The following is a 20,844-nucleotide window of genomic DNA, read 5'->3' on the forward strand; positions in this document are numbered from 1 at the left end:
CAATGAGCCGGGACCCAGACTATAGTGATTAGATAATTATTGTTCAATATGTCGTTCAGGCACTGTTTTATTTTGCCCAGGAAAAACGGTTCAGTCTTGCCAGTCATGTTTGAGCGAATGGCTTCAATTGCACTCAGACTATCTGTGAAGAGGAAATAATGGTTTGGAATTAATGTGACGATTACACTCAAACTATATTGAACTGCTGCTAGCTCTGCTATATAAACAGATGCAGGTTCTTGAAGCCTAAATGAGGCCGAAACATTATTGTTGAACATACCAAACCCTGTCGCTTCTTCAATTCGCGATCCGTCCGTGTAAAACATATTCTCAGAGTCAATATGCCTGAACTTACTTGAAAATATTTTTGGGATTTCCGTCGAACGTAGATGATCCGGGATTCCACGCACTTCGCGCTGCATGGATGTATCGAAAAATAAAGTTGAGTCAGGGACATTTAGGAGGCTGACACGGATAGGAATATATCTTGAGGGGTTGATTTCCTGTGACATATGGTTAAAATATACTGTCATGAATTTTGTTTGAGATCGAAGCTCGACTAGTCGTTCGAAATTATTAATTACCATGGGATTCAGCACCTCACATCTTATTAGCAGGCGTGATGAAAGCTCCCAAAATCGATCTTTTAATGGAAGAACTCCCGCCAGAACTTCAAGACTCATTGTATGTGTCGAATGCATGCACCCTAAAGCAATTCGCAAACAACGATACTGAATTCGCTCCAGTTTGATAATATGAGAGTTTGCAGCGGAACGAAAGCAAACGCATCCATATTCCATCACTGAAAGTATCGTTGTCTGATACAATTTTATTAGATCTTCCGGATGAGCACCCCACCAAGATCCTGTTATTGTTCGAAGAAAATTTACTCTTTGTTGGCATTTTGTTATCAGAAACCTAATGTGTCCTCCCCACGTGCATTTGGAATCGAACCACACCCCGAGGTATTTAAAAGTTAAAACCTGTTGGATCATTCTTCCCATCATATGGAGCTGAAGCTGCGCGGGATCATGCTTTTTTGAAAAGACGACTAACTCTGTTTTCTCCGCAGAGAATTCGATACCAAGATGAACAGCCCAATCGGACAAGTTATCTAAGGTATCTTGCAATGGTTTATGCAGATCAATAGCTTTGGGTCCAGTAACTGAAACCACGCCATCATCTGCCAATTGTCTTAGTGTACATGGGGTTACTAGACAGCTGTCAATGTCATTTACGTAAAAATTATAGAGGAGCGGACTGAGGCATGAGCCTTGCGGGAGACCCATGTAACTATTTCTGAGTGTTGCCAAATCGCCATGTGAAAAATGCATGTGTTTCGCTGACAAAAGGTTGTGCAAATAATTATTTATAACCGCTGGGAGTCCATTTTGGTGAAGCTTGTCTGAAAGAACATCAATGGAAACTGAATCAAATGCTCCTTTAATGTCTAAAAATACAGATGCCATTTGTTGCTTTTGAGCGAAGGCAATTTGGATGTCAGACGAAAGTAATGCAAGGCAATCATTCGTCCCTTTATTTCTACGGAAGCCAAACTGAGTATCTGACAACAAACCGTTCGTCTCGACCCAAGTGTCGAGACGTCGTAGAATAATTTTTTCGAACAATTTTCTGATGCAGGACAACATCGCAATGGGTCTATATGAGTTGTGATTGGAAGCTGGTTTCCCCGGTTTTTGAATGGCGATAACTTTCACTTGTCTCCAGTCAGGTGGAACAATATTTTGCTCAAGAAACTTGTTGAACAATTCCAACAAACGTCTTTTTGCGAGGTTGGGTAGATTCTTCACCAAGTTGAATTTAATTCTGTCCAACCCTGGAGCGTTATTGTTACAAGACAAGAGTGCTATAGAAAATTCCATCATTGAAAATGGGTTATTAATAAAACCATTATTTGGAGGAGATTCCCGTATAATGCTCTGCGTAGGAACAGAATCTGGGCAAACTTTCCTAGCAAAGTCAAATATCCATCGGTTCGAGTATTCATCACTCTCATTGCCCACGGTACGATTCCTCATTCGTCTGGCCGTGTTCCAAAGAGTGCTCATTGAGGTATCTCTTGACAAACCTTCGACAAAATGTCTCCAATAGCTACATTTTTTGGCTCGAAGTATGCTCTTGTACTTGGTTTCTAAAACCATAAGTTTTTCAAAATTCTGAGGAGTTCCTCCTCCCCGTTTTAGAAACGTCTTGCAAGCATTTTGTTTTGCGAGTTTAGCCTCTGAGCACTCTTTGTCCCACCAGGGGTTGGGAGGCCTTCTGTTAGTCGTTGGCCCAGGAAAGCGTTTAGTTTGGGATTGTTCTGCTGCCTCCAGAATCGAACAAATGAGGAAGTCATATTCTTCAAGTGGAGGGAGCTCTTCCATTGAATTCAAAATACTAGAGATACTACTTTGGTATTTAATCCAGTCGATATTTTTGTCAAATCATATGGAATACTAGCGGAAGTAGCAATGCAATTGCTACTGCTAATTGAGATGATGATTGGTAAATGATCGCTATCGTGTAAATCAGGCAGTATTTTCCAGGTGCAATCTAGTCGAATTGATGTTGAGCAAAGAGATAGATCTAATGCACTTGGGCGTGCCGGAGGTCTTGGGATCCGTGTCATGCTACCCATATTTAATACCGTCATGCTAAAATTGTCACAAATGTTTTGTATTAAAGATGATCTGCTATCATTGTAAACGGAACCCCACATAATACCGTGCGAATTTAAATCCCCCAGAATCAATCGTGGTGCAGGAAGGGCTTCAACCATTTCATTAAGCTGTTGCTGTCCAACTTGTGCTTTTGGAGGAATATAAACCGAAGCTATGCAAATATCTTTGCCTTTAATGTTTATTTGGCAAGCAACAACTTCTATACTAGAAGTTGAAGGGATGTTTAATCTATAAAAGGAATAGCATTTCTTAATTCCCAAAAGCACTCCACCATACGGAGAGTCTCTATCGAGACGTATAATGTTAAAATCATTAAAATTTAAAGCTATGTTTGAAGTAAGCCATGTTTCGCATAAAGCAAATACATCACATTTTTGACTATGCAATAATATTTTAAATGAATCAAGTTTTGGCATGATGCTTCGACAATTCCACTGCAGGACAGTGATTGTATCATTTGCGACGGGTGATAAATTATCCATCAAAAGATACAAAACCTGAGACAATTGGCCATTGAGCTGATAACTGCTTCAAAAAGGTTCTAGCTATTGGAAGGAATGCCATTATGAGGGTCTTTAAGGGTTCAGATATATTGAATGCTGAGAAAATCCATTCAACAATTTCCGAAAACTTCAGTAATCCTGTTGGTGGCTGTGAAATGGAGCCCACTGGATTATTATCTTTTTCTGTACTAGATCCTGGATTGGTTTGTGAATTTGACAAACCAGGAGGCACAGTCTTTGGTTTTGACTTTTTTTGTTTAACACGGGGATCTTTTTTTTAAGATGAAATTTTAGGTGTCTTTTTTGGTAATTTGGAGGAAGACTTCTTTCTCTTAACTGACCCTTGGGTAGTGATAAACGAATTACCTTCACTATTTTCGTCAGAGTCAGAGTCCTCTGGTTCCTCTAGATTTGAAAACCCGTTTTCGGTTTCCAAAGGGGGGACATCAATGACCGTTTTAAGCATTTCTGCATATGTGCGCTTAGACCGTGCTTTTAAAGAAAGCTTAATTTTGTCTTTGTGCACTTTGAATGCAGTGCATACTGAAATATCATCATGAGGACTATTCCCACAATAAATACATTTTTCAATTTCCTTGTTGCAATCATTATCTTTATGAGGCCCTTCACACTTAATACATTTTGGTTTATTACTACAGTAAGTAGCTGTGTGGCCGAATTTTTTGCAGTTCGTACAATTCATTACATTTGGAACAAAAAGCCGAACAGGGAGGCGAATTTTATCGACATAGACATGGGACGGCAACGCAGACCCGGCAAATGTCACTCGAAACGAGTCTGATGGGCGATAAACTTTTTTTTCCTCTTCATGAACTACTGAGTACAGTTGTTTGCACTCCAGTATTTTCACACCCTCAAGCATAGAGTTCTTGAAACGACCAACACCATGCTTGAGTAAATCATCTACCGAAAGACTCGCTTCGGTAACAACACCGTCAATTTCGACATCTTTGGAGGGTATGTAAACTTTATACTCTTTATTGAAATGTTCCGAAGAGACAATATCATTCGCGTGTTTCAAATTATTTACCACAACACGAATTTTATCGTTATTTACTTTTATGATCTCTTTGATTGAAGAGTATCGTGATGTCAAACCTTTATTAATTTGAAAAATGTTTAATGGCTTTGATATACGTCTAAAAAAGACTATCCAAGGCCCAGAAGAGCTCTCCTGATATTTTTTCGTTCGTGGGGGTATAGGATTCATGCTAGGATTTACGTCCATGGATTCATCCATCACATTAAAATTTTTAATCAAACTTTAAATAAAAAATGAAACCAACACTACACAGTACTCAATCAAAAGGAAAAGAAAAAACTTCTACCTTGAAATTGTTGTCTATCTCCGTTGCACTGCCGTGTAGATCCTCGTTGCTCTAGATGTTCTTGTTGGATGTATCTGGACGTTGATACAATGCTGAAGCTCACTGTAGCGATAGAATATGATGTAATGCTACTGCTACCTGACATCCAGCACCACTCGAATTCCGATTTGCTTTCGTCTTCGCCAGCTGTAACCAGCGCAGGTCACCGGTGTATACCTGCGTGTTGTATGGCAGTGGAAAGACCGAGTTGTCTTGTCTCCTTCTTCCTAGTGCTCCGCACCGATATGCTTCTGCACCGAAGTGCCTTCGCACCGGTGTGCCTTTGCACTCTCCTGCTTCTATGTGCCTTTGCACTCTTCCTCTTCGATGTGCCTTTGCACTCTCCTGCTCAGCACTTGTGGCTGTATATTGCGGCCTGGGTAGAGTTTGGGAAACGCCCTTTGTTGTTTCCTTCACCAGCTTGGCCCAGCACTAGGGCTCTCTTATGCAGCACGATTTTACGTTTTAACGGCTGCTGCCAACAGGTTTCTACCTGTAGTTCAACCGTTGTCGTATTTAACGCGTGTAAACCAACCAGCGTTATTAAACTGTACGCTTCTATACACAACCTTCTCGGTTGAACGGCTATTACTGAATGATGGAGTTCGGTAGCGATTAGTATTTCCACCTTCTTGATCCCACCAAATGCACAGCATTTATTTCTATCTAAAGCGATTAGATGTTGCAGTTGATTTCGATGGTTGGCCATGGTCGGCCCACGATTTAGTGCGCTTTCTTAAAACGAATCCATTTCTCATCTTTCGTTATAATCTGTTTCGGCTGTCTATCATTCAGTTCATAAGAAACTCATTTTCTCACCTTCTAAAACTTTCCCATGTCGTGTAGATGAATGGGCTTGGCGACAATCATAAAGTTCTTCGCCAATTGAGCATTTTTTCATGCGGAATCGGCACGACATCCTTTGAATTGCAGGAAACTGTGCATGTGTGTTCGTTACAGCAAGTGAAGTATTTTTCACTGGTCTAGAGATTTTTTCCACTCAAGACTAATTTATGAAAAGGGCGGATGTGTTTCTAGCCACATTATTTTCAAACAATCAATTTGTTCTAGAAATCTTTAGCTTCTACATTAAAGTATGTCTAAGAAGAAATTGTACGTAATCAATTGAACTTTCTACAAGAATACGCTGAAAAAAATATTTTCCAATTTTTCGTGAAATCAAAAATAAAATACATTTTTCAAAATTCTCACTTATTTTACCGCACGATTTTTTTTTTTTTTTAATTTTATATCACAAAAAACGTCAAGTTCTAAGGAGACTAATTAATGTTTTGGGAAGTTGTAGAGATGATAAATTGAAAAGTTTCTCGAGAAAAGACTTTTCAACAATTTTCGAAAAACGATGTTTTTATAGGAATGAATGTATCTGAGAAATGAAACTACGTTCAATGAAAAAGCTCATAGAAAGCTACTTCCTGAATGCAATCATTTTCGAGATATATTAAGAATTAAATCGAAAAAAATGGATATTTCATGAAAATATTTTTAAATTAGTTTGGGTTCTCCATCGCCAATTTTATTATTTGTGTAATCCTCATGAAATTTTGAATAAATTATTCTTTGACATCAAGACTAGCAGTTGTTTTCGAGATATTTTTTGAAAACAAAATTGCTGGTTTATAAAAATCCGCCACATTGAAAAAAAAATTTATTTTTAGGTATAAAAGTTTGCCTATGATCGAATGATTGAAAAATATAATTGTTGTAGGCCTTTTCGTGATAATGGAAAACCTTGTTCGTCTACGCGTCGTAAAGTAACAGATAGTATGATTGAAGCGAGATATGATTTAGAAGAAATACCATCAGCGGATTCATTTGTTTTAGCACACCTCCAAACACAGTGATCTAGCGGTTGATTCGAGGAATCAAAATGTTGAGGTATTCAATAAAGGTATTTCTGAAATTGATGTATCTCCAAAGTATTCCAAAATCGTTGAAGGCATCAGGACACAACTATTCGATCATTCACCACAAAATGAATCTGAAGAAGTTAAGACAGTGAAAGCTAAGGCTGCAACATTCGACAGCTAAGACAATTCTCAGACATCAGTTCGCTATCGTGTCTTGATCAAAGCGTTGAACTTTTCCGTTTTTTCCTTTCCTGATTGCACTTTCGATTTCCTACAACTTCTTCATTTTTTTTACAAGTTTAGTAGTTTCCGAGGTACAACGATTAGAAGAAAGTACATTAAAAAAAATCAATTCGTTAGCAGCAGCACCTATCTTTTCTGCTAATAATTTCTGAAATTGCTCCTATGTATTTGGAAGCTGACAGTGCGTGATATAGTTGAAACAAGATAAAGATTTTTTCAGTCAAATAGGAATGTTCTAGCTGAAGACGTTGCGAGCCTGTGCAAATTGCCAAATGCAAACAGATAGAAAGGTTGAATTTCGGTCAAAATTATTGATTGAACCCTTCAAAGCACGTGTTTAGCTAGAACACATACGCCACAGACGGCATTGTATAGATTTCCCAGTCATCTAATGCCAAACAGAATTCAAGCGATCATTACTTTTCGACCAATAGATAAGCGCAAAACAAAACAATTAGGTCACAGAGAATGGAAGGAATTACCGATGACGACAGAACGTGTAATCAAGCGCGTTGACCTAAAAACCTACTAGACATCCTTAGAACATGAACATCGAACGGTCAGTTGCTGAACGACAGTCGTATGTCCACCTATCACCAAGCTACCGAGCATAAATAAAACAGACATGTCGGTCGGTTTATAAATTGACATGTGCTATCTATGATCTATCGATGTGTTGGACATTGCATGTGTTGTACGGACAGTCATTTCGACCATGTCTGTACATTTATTAAAAAAAAACGACCATTACGCGGTAGACCGGCTTTTTTTTAGTGTGAGTAATTGTTGAAAGCTTGCTGCAATATTCAGATCGATGAATTATGAGAACTATCATTTATTATTTACATGCGACGAATCAATAAAACTTTCTGATTTTCAAAATACACGTCAATGTGCATTCACAATAAACTAAGACAAAGATATCCCTTTCAAGGTCGTCAGTCAAACAGTAAAATAGAAAACGAATTGCATTTTCTCGAGCACTGTTTACGTCGAATTAAAGTCTATTGCCACCCCGTTCAAAACACCGGGTTGTACATCAAAACCACAAACAGATCGAAAGTGGCAAATTAGCGTTGTTTTCCCCATCAAAGACTGAACACCAAAGCGATTGCATGCCGGATACAATAAAACCCACCATGCCCTCCTCGATGTGAGCAATGTTAATTATGACACTAGCAAGCAGTACCTTCGTTGAGGTTGGTGTACTTCACTCATCGCAGAAAAATTAACCGGTAAGCGTAAACAGGCTCAATTGGACTGGTCCGACTCTAACCACTGTGCGTCTCCATCGACCATCACTTGTCAACTGGGAAAGTTTGTTAGCCTTTGGTTAACCTCAAAATGTCGATCGTTACTTTCTATGGTTCGTTTGTCAGATATAATTGGACGGTTGTTAATTTGGAGTTTCAGTACACTCGGACCGAAGAACTTAGCTTCGGCCAGCTTCAGTGAAAGTGGTTCACAGACAGTTTATAGTGACACGCTACACGAGCCAATTATAGCGTTTCAATATCTAATTTATTAATCCCAATCAATACAACCGAAAGCATAGACCAGTGTAACGTGACAATTGATGATTAAAATACTTTTCATGACACTCATTCTTATCGGTTATACAAATGAGGCTATAACGATTTGGAATACCAGGTGAGCAAGTTTAAAATGTCGTTTTCATCATCCAAAATAATCGAGTATTCATGAACGATGGCGAAATAACTTGTATTCAAAATATTAGCTATCGCTTCCAACACATTTTGTTTATCCTGTTGGCAATTCATCTTAAAAGAAATCTTCACCTTCCATTGACATCCATTCAGCTCAGCTAGTGCGTATCCCATCGACGGAAGAGTTTATAATTAGAAGGTGCCACATCTAGTGAGTATTGCGAGTACGGTAGAAGTTTCCAATCAAAAGTAGACATAGTTTCTTAGACCACTTTGGCTGAATTTGGAAATACATTGTCATGATGTAGAATGACTTTCCCGTGGCATCAAGCCCATTCCGAGTGTTGTTCGATTATTACGTTGCTTAGTTTGATCATTTGTTAACGGTAGCAGACGAAGTTGCCTGTTTCGTCAGGCTTAGAAAGCTCGTAGTACACTACTCTGTTCTAATCCAACCACATTAGAGATGGGCAATCCTTTCACGAACGTTCCAAAAGAACTAATTCTTTTCTAAAAATGAGTGAACTGGAGTTCTTCATTATAACGAATGATAGTAGTTTTTTTTCTCAAAAGAAATGAAAGTAATCGAGTTCTTTGAGGATGTATATAAATTTACTGCGTATGTCAGAACTGTTGCAGGTTTGAGGAACCTTGTAGAAGTTGCAGGACCTTTGGAAATATATACCGAAGAGAATGGTTATTGGTAGAAATACATGTAAAAAGTACTCGTTATTGTTGCTTATGTTTTACCACAGAATATAAATTGTTATTCTCATATTATTTTCTAAGAAACACCAAGTTTCAAAAGAACGAAAGAACGGTTCAACAGATCTACACACCAAAAAAGCTGAATTTTACAGGTGACTTAATCCTTAATACGATGTAATTCATAAAGACCTAATTTGTCAAATGACGGAAAATTTCATTTTAATGACATAATGTTAGATTAGCTTGACCTTTACTGGTTTCGACTGTAACTTGCAGGTGCGACTGTATGAATTTGAATGCACCTTTTACCAGCCAAGAAGTTGTGTGCTTTTGTGGCTCAGTCGATTAACAAACGTGCTTTGCGATCCAATGGTTCTCGGTTCAAGTCGCGGCGCTCGCTATCAGTATTCATTTTTTTATTTAAATGAATTTCATGTTGTGGAATTTTGGACACAATATTAAATGTTCTTCCACGTAAATTTGCGTGAAATGCGACGCTCCATTTATGTGCATCTAATAAGATGTAAATCACAGGGTTTTTTCGAAGTGTGTACTTCTTTCGGTACAGCTATCAAGTTCTGAGCGCCTCTTTGGAATGAACGGTTTTGCCCATCTCTTCACCACACACATGGCATTGTCTTTTTTTTCTGGAAATCGGTGTTGATGTTTGCCTTGGCTTTACTCATGATTTTTTGCATTTCGGATTCTTAAAATATATTCATTTTCATTCTTTCGTTGCGTAAAAAGAGCATTTCGCACTGAATTATTCGAAATTTTACATTTGTCGTTCGTTCAATTTATTGTGGAACCCATTTATCGATCTTTTGAATTTTCCCATGGCTCTCTGGTGATTGGAAATGGCTTATTGGAGTGACATCCACCTGCTTCGCCGTAACCTTTGTCCTGTTTGTGTATCGTACCATAAGTCTCAAGAATTAGATGGCTTTCCTATGTCATTCTTTTTTTATTGAACAAGAAAATAATTGCTGCAATTGCTCTTTATTTGGATCGAAATTCGACATGTTTAACTCAAAATAAAAGTTTCTTTCAAGCTCGAAACCAAGTAAGCAAATATATCGTTTTAAAGAGGGGCCCAACCAACGAAATAACGCTTTAGGTGAGAAATATAGGGTAAGGGCTCCTTATTTCATCTCATTTGTAAGGACGTCGCCTTCAAACCCCGATTTAGCCACTAAAATCACTATAACTATTTCATATTACCGCTTCATTCGCCTTGCTCCACGTTGAGAATTGATTAACATTTCTTGAAAATTTTACTAATATTTATAAAACAGCTAAAAACACTTATGATGTGTTCACTAATCTGCTCCTAATTTCATCTCAATGGATTTGAAATCTTTTCAACGTTTAAAAATTTTTCGGTCTTTTTAGTTACCTTTCGCTTTAAATTTAAAATTTCACTGTAAAGTTTATTTGGTGAACTTTATTTTTTTTTTTTTTCATAAATACGTTTATTTCATAGGCAATATACATAAGTTTTTCTTCGCCGTGGCATCCACAATACATAGTAGTTTAAACCTAATACATTTCGAATATCATATTAGTATGTTGGTACTCATTAGTTAATCTAAACACTGTTTTTATCAAGCGAGTTGCTATTTTAATTACATTAAATAAAATACATTTATTTTGTACATGATCTTATAACTATTTCAGGATTGTTTGTATCAGTTCACCACTTATATTCAATATCCTATAGTTGGTTATTGGTTGAACTCATGGAAGAGAAAACAGTTTAACATAAAATAAAATTTAAATTGGAACTCCAATGGATTTAATGAAATGATAAAGAAGTTTCATGTATGGAAGGTCACGACAAGCAAGAATGTCGCGAACTGGGACATTGGATAGTCTACCTTGGGAACGCAAGGAATTTATTAGTTGAGATCTGACATCACGAAACTCCACGCATGTCCAAACAACATGGTCAATATCGCGGTAACCTTCGCCGCAAGCACAATGATTAGTCTCGGAAAGTCCAATTCGAAGGAGATGTGCATCTAACGTGTAGTGATTGGACATGAGTCTGGACATCACACGAATGAAATCTCTACTCACATCCAGTCCCCTGAACCATGCCTTTGTCGATATTTTAGGAATAATTGAGTGCATCCACCGACCCAGATCATCTTTATCCCAAGAAGCTTGCCAGCTGGCAAGTGTTCTTTGGCGAGACGCGCTATAGAATTCGTTGAAAGCAATCGGTCTCTCATAAATTTCACCCTCAATAGCACCACGTTTGGCTAAAATATCGGCTCTTTCATTGCCTGGAATGGAGCAATGAGCCGGAACCCAAACTATTGTGATTAGATAATTATTATTCAATATGTCGTTCAGACACTGTTTTATTTTACCCAAGAAAAACGGTTCATTTTTGCCAGCAGCGTTTGAGCGAATGGCTTCAATTGCACTCAGACTATCTGTGAAGAGGAAATAATGGTTTGGAGATAATGTGACGATTACATTCAAGCTATAATGAACTGCTGCTAACTCTGCTATATAAACAGATGCAGGTTCTTGAAGCTTGAATGAGGCCGAAACATTATTGTTGAACATACCAAACCCTGTCGCTTCTTCCATTCGCGATCCGTCCGTGTAAAACATTTTCTCAGAGTTAATATGCCTGAACTTACTTGAAAATATTTTTGGGATTTCCATAGAGCGTAGGTGGTCCGGGATTCCACGCACTTCGCGCTGCATGGATGTGTCGAAAAATAAAGTTGAGTCAGGTACATTTAGGAGGCTGACACGGATAGGAATATATCTTGAAGGGTTGATTTCCTGTGACATATGGTTAAAATATACTGTCATGAATTTTGTTTGAGATCGAAGCTCGACTAGTCGTTCGAAATTATTAATTACCATGGGATTCAGCACATCACATCTTATTAGCAGGCGTGATGAAAGCTCCCAAAATCGATCTTTTAATGGAAGAACTCCCGCCAGAACTTCAAGACTCATTGTATGTGTCGAATGCATGCAGCCTAAAGCAATTCGCAAACAACGGTACTGAATTCGCTCAAGTTTGATAATATGAGAATTTGCAGCGGAACGAAAACAAACGCATCCATATTCCATCACTGAAAGTATCGTTGTCTGATACAATTTTATTAGATCTTGCGGATGAGCACCCCACCAAGACCCTGTTATTGTTCGAAGAAAATTTACTCTTTGTTGGCATTTCGTTATCAGATACCTAATGTGTCCTCCCCACGTGCATTTGGAATCAAACCACACCCCGAGGTATTTGAAAGTCAAAACCTGTTCGATTATTCTTCCCATCATATGAAGCTGAAGTTGCGCGGGATCATGCTTTTTTGAAAAGACGACCAGCTCTGTTTTCTCCGCAGAGAATTCGATACCAAGATGAACAGCCCAAACGGACAATTTATCTAAGGTATCTTGCAATGGTTTTTGCAGATCAATAGCTTTGGATCCAGTAACTGAAACCACGCCATCATCTGCCAATTGTCTTAGTGTACATGGGGTTACTAGACAGCTGTCAATGTCATTCACGTAAAAATTATAGAGGAGCGGACTGAGGCATGAGCCTTGCGGGAGACCCATGTAGCTAATTCTGATTGTTGCCAAATCGCCATGTGAAAAATGCATGCGTTTCTCTGACAAAAGGTTGTGCAAATAATTATTTATAACCGCTGGGAGTCCATGTTGGTGGAGCTTGTCTGAAAGAACATCAATGGAAACTGAATCAAATGCTCCTTTAATGTCTAAAAATACAGATGCCATTTGTTGCTTTTGAGCGAAGGCAATTTGGATGTCAGACGAAAGTAATGCAAGGCAATCATTCGTCCCTTTATTTCTACGGAAGCCAAACTGAGTATCTGACAACAAACCGTTCGTCTCGACCCAAGTGTCGAGACGTCGTAGAATAATTTTTTCGAACAATTTTCTGATGCAGGACAACATCGCAATGGGTCTATATGAGTTGTGATTGGAAGCTGGTTTCCCCGGCTTTTGAATGGCGATAACTTTCACTTGTCTCCAGTCAGGTGGAACAATATTTTGCTCAAGAAACTTGTTGAACAATTCCAACAAACGTCTTTTTGCGAGGTCGGGCAGATTCTTCACCAAGTTGAATTTAATTCTGTCCAATCCAGGAGCGTTATTGTTACAAGACATGAGTGCTATGGAAAATTCCATCATTGAAAAGGGGCTATCAATGGAATCATCATTTGAAGAAGACTCCCTAACAATGCTATGCGTAGGAACGGAATCTGGACAAACTTTCCTCGCAAAATCAAATATCCATCGATTCGAGTACTCCTCACTCTCATTTCCTACGTTACGATTCCTCATTCGTCTGGCCGTATTCCAAAGAGTGCTCATTGAGGTTTCTCTTGACAAACCTTCCACAAAATGTCTCCAATAGCTGCATTTCTTAACCCGAAGTATGTTCTTGTACTTGGTTTCTAAAACCAAGAATTTTTCAAAATTCTGAGGAGTTCCTCCTCCTCGTTTTAAAAACGTCTTGAAAGCATTTTGTTTCGCGTGTTTAGCATCTGAGCACTCTTTGTCCCACCAAGGATTTGGAGGTCTTCTGTTAGACGATGGACCAAGAAATCGTTTGGTTTGGGCTTGTTCTGCGGCCTCCAGAATCGAACAAACGAGGAAGTCATATTCTTCAAGTGGGGGAAGCTCTTCCATTGAAGTTAAGACACTTGAAATATTACTTTGGTATTTAATCCAGTCAATATTTTTTGTCAAATCATATGGAATATTAACTGAATTAGCAATGCCTTTGTTACTGCTAATTGAGATGATGATTGGTAAATGATCGCTACCATATAAATCAGGAAATACTTTCCAGGTGCAATCTAGTCGAATTGAAGTCGAACAAAGAGATAAATCTAATGCACTTGGACGTGCAGGAGGTCTTGGGATCCGTGTCATGCTACCCATATTTAGTACCGTCATGCTAAAATTGTCGCAAATATTATATATTAGAGATGATCTGCTATCATTGTAAACGGAACCCCACATCATTCCGTGCGAATTGAAATCTCCTAAAATCAAACGTGGAGCAGGAAGGGCTTCGACAATTTCATTAAGCTGTCGTTGTCCAACTTGAGCTCTTGGAGGAATATATACCGAAGCAATGCAAATGTCCTTTCCTTTAATGTTTATTTGACAAGCAACAACTTCTATACTAGAAGTCGAAGGAATGTTTAATCTATAAAAGGAATAACATTTCTTAATTCCTAAAAGCACTCCACCATACGGGGAGTCTCTGTCGAGACGTATAATGTTAAAGTCATTAAAATTTAAGGCTATGTTTGATGTAAGCCATGTTTCGCACAAAGCAAATACATCACATTTTTGACTATGCAACAAAACTTTAAATGAATCAAGTTTTGGCATGATGCTTCGACAATTCCACTGCAGGACAGTGATTGAATCATTTGCGGCGGATGATAAATTATCCATCAAATGATACAAAACCTGAAAGAGCTGGCCATTGAGCTGATAACTGTTTCAAAAAAGTTCTAGCTATTGGAAGGAATGCTGTTATGATGGTCTTTAGAGGTTCAGAAATATTGAATGCAGCGAAAATCCATTCTACAATTTCCGAAAATTTCAGTAATCCTGTTGGTGAATGTGAAATGGAGCCCACTGGATTATTGTCTTTTCTTGAGCTAGTTCCTGGATTGGTTTGTGAATTTGACAAACCAGGAGGCACAGTTTTTGGTTTTAAATTTGGCTTTTTAGCTTTAACACGGGGATCTTTTTTTGAAGGTATAATTTTAGGTGTCTTTTTTGGTATTTTGTGGTTTGTTAATCTCCTCTTAACAGACCCTTGAGGAGTGACAAACGAGGTATCTTCACTATTTCCGTCAGAGTCAGATTCCTCTGGCTCCGCAAGATTTGAAAAACCGTTTTCGGTTTCCAAAGGGGAGACATGTATGACCGTTTTGAGCATTTCTGCATATGTGCGCTTAGACCGTGCTTTTAAAGAAAGCTTCATTTTGTCTTTACGCAGCTTAAATGCAGCGCACACTGAAAGATCATCATGAGGGCTTTCCCCACAATAAACACATTTTTCAACATCTTTATCGCAAAGATTATCCTTATGAGGCCCTTGACATTTGATACATTTGGACTTATTACTACAGTAAGTAGCTGTATGTCCGAATTTTTTACAGTTCGTGCAATTCATAACATGCGGTACGAAAAGCCGAACAGGAAGACGAATTTTATCGATATAGACATGGCTAGGCAATGCAGATCCGGCAAATGTTACGCGAAACGAATCTGAGGGACGATAAGACTTTTTTCCATCGACAATAGATGCTGAGTACAATTGTTTGCACTCGAGTATCTTAACTCCCTCAAGCATGGAGTTTTTAAAACGGCCAACTCCATTTTTAAGTAAATCATCTGCTGTCAGACTTGCTTCAGTCACAACACCGTCAATTTCTACCTCCTTCGATGGAATGTAAACTCGATATTCAATAGCAAATAATTTACAGGTTACAATATCGTTTGCCTGTTTCAAGTCGTTAACTACAACTCGAATTTTATCTCTATTAACCTTACAGATTTCTTTAACTTCAGAGAAATGTGATGTCAAATCCTTTGTAATTTGCATCAAGTTTAAAATCTTTTCTTTTTTTCGAAGATAGACTATCCATGGCCCAGTGGTACCCTGTGGATAATGTTTAGCCCTCGGAGTATTTAAACTTTTACTAGTATCCGGAATCGGATTCGGATGATCTTCCATGAGATCATCCATTACATTAAATTTTTTTTGTAAATTAATAATACCAAAATAAAAACTTATGTTTAGTAAAATTTCAGATATAAGAAATAAAAAATAAATTAAATTAAATCTACCTTGTAGCTGATGTCTCTGTTCCTTTATCGTGAAGAACGACGTGAAGCTCTTCCAACGATTTCCAATTGGCAGTCTTTTGCTGTTTCCAATTGGCAGTCTTCTGTCGTTTACTGCTATCTCAGTTGCTCTGCCGTCGTTGTGAACACCACTGCACTTGCTGTACCTGACCCCAGGTACAGTGCTTTTGCTCTTGGTGGCGATCAAATGCGATGCTTGCAGTGTAGCACCTCGCGATATATGCCGTCTCTTTTGATCCTACGCAGCGTACAAATTCTGGTACCTGGTAGATCAGCACTGGGTTGCTTTAGCACCTCTGTGCCTTTGCACCCCTTCGTCTTCGCACCTTTATGCGATGGCACCTCTGTGACTCGTCACTTCTATGCTCTCGCACCTCTGTGTCTCTACACCTCTGTGCGTATGAACGGGATGGCCTTCGTTGCTAGCTTTCCAGTCGGGAAACGCCCCGAATATTGCGTTTGCTATGGGCAGTTTAACTACCTGAAGCTTAGAATTGTCTCGGTAGCAGCCGTTAACTCACGAGCCAGTACAATCGAAACACAACCTCTTCGCTTGAATGGTTTTTACTGAATGATTGGTGAACTTTAAATAAAAACAAAAAAGTAATTGTTACTATTTAGGCATTAGCCCTTCTTAAAACAAAGCGCAGAGCCAGAGATGCCATTTATACAGATTTATCTGTGTTGTATAGATTTTTGCGTTCGCATACTGATTTAAATCAAAGTACAGATTTTATACAGATTTTCTAAATTTAATACAGATTTGTACAGATTCATAAAAAGTGAGAAGTAAAAAATTAGATTTTTCTCTCTGAGTATCTATTAGTATTTGAATGCAGTAATTCTTTAAAAGTTTACTAATCAACGGACAAATCACTTATTAAAGTGGAAATTTTTCATGCAGATAATTGATTATGAATACTGACAAACATATATATATATATATATATATATATATATATATATATATATATATATATATATATATATATATATATATATATATATATATATATATATATATATATTGTTATTGGTAAAAAAATTACGGAAATATAAAGAACTATCATTTAACATCATTTTATTAGTGAAAACAGATAGAACAGATATAGACTTTCTATGCAAAGTAATACATATGTTCTATGAAAATATCTGGTATCTTTGTGCACAGCCGATGAAACACACACACTTCACATCGTTATGTTGACGTATAGCGGTATGAAACCAGTGCTACTAGATTTGCCACAATGGTTATTTCATTAGTATATTAGTATTTAACACGTTCTTTCTGGTAATATTCGAAGCTGAAACAGTTTTATTGAAATATTAATATCAATAATATAATTAAACTAATGTCACGGATACCAAAAACATACTTTTTGATGATAATTTGAAGAAGTAAAACAAATTTTGTTTTGTAACATTATAAGATAACTTGGCAACATTGCGAAACCAAATGAGATGAAAACAAAGCGCATTCAAGTGAACTAAGTGAAAAACTTTCATCTCCTATTTTTGAAGACTTTTATTGCTTGTCGGGTAATTTTTGAAGTTTTAAATCGTTAATTAAACAAGTGGCAAGTAAACATTACTAATTATGAAGTCATCCAGCATTCAATGGTAGTAAAACTGTGCGAAATAGTGATCATGTTTTGAGACGAATCGATTAGTAGATAATCAGAAACATGACGAACTGTAAATATTGAGACGAAAATGTTTCCTAAATTGAAAAGTGAGTTCATTTTAAATGAAAAAAAAACGATCACCGAAGAATTTAAAAGCATTTCTTTCAATAGGAAAGTGTGACAATAGCTTTTAAAATCACAAATTAATTAAAACATTTCACAGTTTGCTTCAGGTAGGTTGTAAAATATTATTCATGTTCAAAGTAATGAGGTGGAGGGATGAGATGGAAATAGGAGCTCAGATGAAATAGGGAGCCGTTACCCTACATAAATAGTTTTTAAGTGCCATCTGTTGACAACAAAAATACATTTTAAATTTGCGCATCTGGTAAACCATACTTATATTAATCTGAGCTTCTCCACCCAAGTAACAATTTTTGTTACGCTAGCTTGTTTGTGACTAGTTTGCAACCAGATATTTGAGTGATTGTTGCTAACATCTAACCACTTGCATGACTCAAAAAGCGCAGTTTCTACTAGTTGTTAAGTCGGCTAAAACTATGTTGTCGTTACGTTGTAATGCCATACTGAAATAACTTATCTTTTCATAACTTGAAAATAACTTGTTTCCAAGTAAACTAGTTGAAACTTAGTCACCATCGACATTATAAACATTGAATGAATCCAGAATACTTTTCTATCATCAATAAAAAAGCAGAAGAGTACTTTAAGTCACAAACTTGATACAAGGTACAAATTTCACAACGATTTTAAAACTGTCGAGCGGAATTCAATTTTACTTAACTGTTTTTTATGCGCCTTTAATCAAAATCTGTTTATAAAGATATAAAAAATAAACAACAAAATAACCCTATGTTCAGAATGCTCAAAATTATTCCAAGTAGAGTGATTTCTCATCATTTTAAATTCATATATCATGAGAACTATAATATTATCACAATCGATGTTCAATCCCTATATTATTTTCTTCGTGTTTATGACAGTGCATAGAACAAAAATGACTATTCTGCCTTTCACTATTTTCGGCAAAAAGTAGTTTTGAAAAAAGTAATATCTTGGTTTTATTTATGTTCCATACACTTCTTGAGACTCCATATTGTGTTCGCCACATTCAAGCCAACAAAGGTTTTTTTGTTTGCATTTTAGTTATCATAACGTTGGGAAAACTTACCGATAACTATCTGAATCAATGAAGAAATTATATTGAAGTCAAATAAACTTATTTTCAACTAGTGGCTAGAAGCATTGTTGTGATTAAAAGTATGTTTGGATTAGGTAACGATAGCTTATAAATTATATTTAATTCAATCTGATACAAAGATGTTCTGATTGGAAACCTAAATAACTATTTCGTAACTAGTTATGTTATGATGAAACATTCCTGTCATCATGTTTTAACCAGTATAACATAAAACACATATTCGTGCTCTTGTTGCAACATAGTTTGGACTTTGTCGTATCAGAACTAGTTGCGGATTGCTACTTGGGCATATATCCCATCGTTTGAACCAGCCCCCCCTCCTGCTATGGAAGCTGGTTCCTTAAACCGACGCATTTTGTTTTGGTGGCGTTGTTGTCAACAATATGTTAAGCTACGTTCATATCGTACAATCAAACCACACTGGTGTCAAAAGTTGATTTCTTCAAACCCAATATAAACATAACTCTAGTGTAGTATTCTCTATAAAACAAGTAATTTGACCTCTTTTGAATAAGAAAAGGAAATTGTCGTTCATTATAGTGTGATTATATTCCATCGAAATCGTTTCCTTATGTTGGTGCAACCGCATGAAGAAAAATGTGAACATGTGAACACTGCTTAAACACAGCATTTGACAGCGAACTAGAACCGAAGAACCAATACAATCGGTTTCAAGCCAATTGTATGCAGATGACACTCCGCTCAATACGTTATCTGAAATGGTATTTCACTGAATTCAAAGTTTCAATTCACCAAAACCTAAGTATTTCACATGTTTCGTGCCATTGTTTCTTACAATAAATGCAAAAACCGCTTCTAACTCTGCAAAGGATTGTTCCTGCATTATCTAAAGTTTCATAGACGCTCTGATAATACCTGAAGTATGAATTTCGTTTCGATTTACTTCTATGTAAGTTAGTTGTCCAGACAAATTTAAGTTATTGAGTACACCCAGGTCCGTGCGCTGGACTCATTCAATGGAGGGGAGGGGGGGGGGGGGGGGTGGCTCAATGTTTCGAATTTTAAAGAAAGATAATGAATAATATATGTACATTGTTTCTTTGATATGCAAAAGAATATTAATTTTTCGACAAACTTCGATTCGTATGTGCATAGAACTTGAAATTAAAACGCATTAGAAATTAAATTATCACTTCGTCCAAAATCCCGCAGGGTAGCTATATCGGGTCTTTAATGTTCTTACTGTACTTCAACTACTAATATGTGAAAAAACAGCTACTTAGTTGTACTACGAGACTAAATAATACTGAGTTTGCATACTTCGTAAACGAGTAGTCTTCTCCAGAAAGACACAACTTCCAAAGTTGAAAGTAAAAGAATATGGAAATATGTTGCTGTCGGAAAACAATTTCTTAAACTCTTAAAATGGACGTATGTCAATCTGGAGTGAAAAACATTCTATGCTTTCAGAGACGGCTATGAACTCCTATTTTCGTATTCTTGGCGTTGACCTGTTTTTTTTTGTTTCTTCCGGAGGTGACAGTTTTCTGTTAAATCTAGGGGTAAATGGGATGAAAAATTCATGACTTGCGGTGTCCACTGTATCTCAGCGCAGAGTTATTATAAGTCAATGAATTATTTTTTTTATTTTTTTTATTTTTTGGTGGTTGTTTAAAGTCTGAGTTGCGATTTTACACAAAAAAATCCGCCATTTTGTAGCCAAAGAAACAAAAAACGACAACGTTAGTTTATATGTAGAAAGTGTGTGCAAAATTTGAAAATAATTGGTGAAGTAGTTTTTTAAAGTTTAATCACTGGCAGTCAGATCACACGATCTAGACGAAGCCAAAACGTGAGATGACTCATCTACATCACACAGTGCATTTTCTGGGTGTAATTTTGTATCGAGAACTTCGAGAGGATTGCTCTTGATTGAGCCAACAAATGCTACGTTCAATGGGTCATCCATGAACACCAATAACATCACGCAATTTGATGTGCGTTTCACGAATTGAACTATTTCAATAATTTTTCATAACATGGAAACTTTGTTCTGGTGTAATCCTATTCATTATGAACTA

General features: G+C 37.1%; 1 protein-coding gene across 6 annotated transcripts in view; it reads right to left on the bottom strand.

Moving 5' to 3' along the window:
* LOC131430543 (uncharacterized) overlaps positions 1–20,844 on the bottom strand; it is a 75,032-nt gene that overhangs the window by 43,860 nt on the left and 10,328 nt on the right. The gene's annotated exons all lie outside the window — the stretch shown is intronic.

This window comes from Malaya genurostris, chromosome 2 (genome assembly GCF_030247185.1).
Source record: "Malaya genurostris strain Urasoe2022 chromosome 2, Malgen_1.1, whole genome shotgun sequence".
Classification (NCBI taxonomy): domain Eukaryota; kingdom Metazoa; phylum Arthropoda; class Insecta; order Diptera; family Culicidae; genus Malaya; species Malaya genurostris.